General features: G+C 43.8%; 1 pseudogene; it reads left to right on the top strand.

Annotated features, from left to right (window-relative positions):
• Positions 1–1,171: 1,171 nt before the first annotated feature.
• On the top strand, positions 1,172–2,121 carry LOC136317742 (transcription factor BTF3 pseudogene; annotated as a pseudogene).
• Positions 2,122–2,687: the final 566 nt, after the last annotated feature.

Raw genomic sequence — 2,687 nt, 5'->3', positions numbered from 1 at the left:
CTGCATTAGGACTTTTGGGGTGATAAAATAATTTGGGGGGCCCTGGTCGGATAGCTCGGTTGGTGAGAGCGTCGTTCCAGTACACAAAGGTTGTGGTTCAATTCCAGGTCAGGGCATTTACAGGGATAGATCAATGTTTCTGTCTTTCTCTTTCTCCCTTCCTCTCTGTCTTAAAAAATAAAAATAAAAAAGTTTTGGTCTTGAAAATTTTATTCATTGGTTTTAGAGAGGGTCCTGGACAGTTGGCTCAGTGGTAGAGCGTCAGCCCGCGGGTGGATATCCTGGGTTCCATCCCAGTCAGGGCACACAGAAGAAGCGACCATCTGCTTCTCCACCCCTTCCCCTTCTCTCTTTCTTTTTCTCCTCCCCTCCCACAGCCATAGCTAAATTGATTGGTTTTGATTGGTTCGAGTGCATGGCCCTGAGCACTGAGGGTGGCTCCCTGGAGCCTCCATCTCAAGCACTAAAAATAACTCGGTTGTGAGCAGGGTCCCAGATGGGTAGAGCATAGACTTCAGATGGGGGTTGCAGGGTGGATCCTGTTTGGGGCACATGCGGGAGTCTGTCTCTAGCTCCCCTCCTCTCACTTGGAAAACAAGGGAAAAAATAAAAAATAATAAAAATAAATAATATGATGTGGGGCCTTGCCTGGTTAGCTCAGTTTTCCTGAAATACTAAGGTTGTGGGTTCAATTCTCCAGTCAGGGCACATCGAGGAAGCAATCAGTGAGTGCACAACTAAGTGGAACAACAAATGAATGCTTCTCTTTCTCTTTCTCTCACTTCTCCCTCCCACCCCATCCCTTCTCTCCCTCTCCTCTTTAATATGTCTCTTTAAAAAAAAAAAAAAAAAAAGATTTTCGAGAGAGAGGAAAAGAGGAAGAGATAAATGTCAACTGTTGTTCCATTTATTTATACACTCATTAATTGTTTCTTTGTATGTGCCCTGATTGGGCATCAAACCCACAACCTTGGTGTGTGGAGATGATGCTCTAAGCAACTGAGCTACTTGGCAAGGGCAGTTTTAATTTTTAAAATCACTATTGCCTTTAAAAGAGTAGCAAGTTACTGCACTGAGCTTCCAAAAAGTAGCTGGGATGAACAATATAGCAGAACAAAAGCTAAAAATTATTTTCAAGGATTAAGGAAAGGAATGTGTGGTACATGCCGACATGCCGTACATTATCTGTCAAAATAGTCAATTGTGAAAAAAACAGTCAAATGCAGTGAAATATCTTTGGGAGAAAAGGTAGAAATTCTTACAAATGAAAAAGAAAATGTTACTTTTCTGGTTCTAATCACAGTAACAAAAACAAGGAAAAATATGTCAGAAAAAGCAGGAAAATCGATTGTTTTGAAACAAAACCTCTTTTGAGGGCCTCCCTCTACCTGCCACCTTGCATCCCTGCAGTGTGTGTGTGTGCACGTGACGCGCGCACCCACACGCGCGCGTGTATTATCAGTTGGTCTGCACAAGACCCCCTGAGCACCAACTCCAGTCCCTGCAGCCCAGTTTGATCTGTTCCTGTATGTGTCCTGGCCGAGAATCAAACTGGCAACCTCTGTGCTTCAGATGCTTCAGGATGATGCTGTAACCAACCAAGCCATCCAGCCAGGGCTCCTTCCAACAAGATAAAAGAAACTATTACGAACCAAGAGAAACTCGCCAAACTGCAGGCACAAGTGCCATCGGTGGGAAAGGAACTGCTTGTAGAAAGAAGGTGGGTCAGAGAACGGCTCCAGCAGACGATAAAACTTCAGTTTTTAAAGAAGTGAGGGGTAAACAATATCTCTGGCATTGAAGAGGTAAATATATTCACAAACCAAAGAACAGTGATTTACTTTAACGACCTTAAAGTTTAGGGATCTCTGGCAGGGAGCACTTTCACTGTAACTGCCATGCTGAAACAAAGCAGCATGCAGAAACGACACCTCAAACCAGCATGGGGCAGACAGTCCGTCTGCATTAGGGAGACTGGCTGAAGCTCTGCCCAAACTATCTGTGGATGGAAAAGCACCACTTGCTACTGGGAATGATGATGATGATGATGATGATGATGAAGTTCCCGATCTTGTGGAGAATTTTGATGAGGCTTCCAAGAATGAAGCAAACTGGGCCTGACCTGTGGTGGCGCAGTGGGATAAAGCGTCGACCTGGAACACTGAGGTTGCCGGTTCAAAACCCTGGGTTTGCCTGGTCAAGGCACATATGGGAGTTGATGCTTCCTGCTCCTCCCCCTTCTCTCTCTCTCTCTGTCTCTCCTCTCTCTAAAAATCAATAAATAAAATATTTAAAAAAAAAGAATGAAGCAAACTGAACTGAGTCAACTGCTGAAGAAGAGAAACTTGAAGAAGTTACTGGGAGCTGCTGTTTTTATGTTATGACTGCTTTTTCAAATTTTGTATATGGATCTGATAAAAATCTGGATCTCTAATGTTTTTAAGCCCAGGCCGCCTGGACATTGCAGTTCTTTTCAGTTTTTGCTTATACAGAAATCATTCTTTGCAGCTAATTAAGCTGCTAAGAAGTCTGAGAACGAATTTCGAAACAAAGGTTAGTAAAAAGCCTGACCTGTGGTGACACAGTGGATAAAGCCTCGACCTGGAGTGCTGTGGTCGCCAATTCAAAGCTCTGCACCTGCCTGGTCAAGGCACATAATGAGAATTTATTCTTCCTATTCTTCCCCC

Source organism: Saccopteryx bilineata, chromosome X (genome assembly GCF_036850765.1).
Source record: "Saccopteryx bilineata isolate mSacBil1 chromosome X, mSacBil1_pri_phased_curated, whole genome shotgun sequence".
In the NCBI taxonomy this organism is placed as follows: domain Eukaryota; kingdom Metazoa; phylum Chordata; class Mammalia; order Chiroptera; family Emballonuridae; genus Saccopteryx; species Saccopteryx bilineata.
The sequence above is the reverse complement of the archived record's forward strand: the minus strand, read 5'-3'. Positions and strand labels throughout refer to the sequence as shown.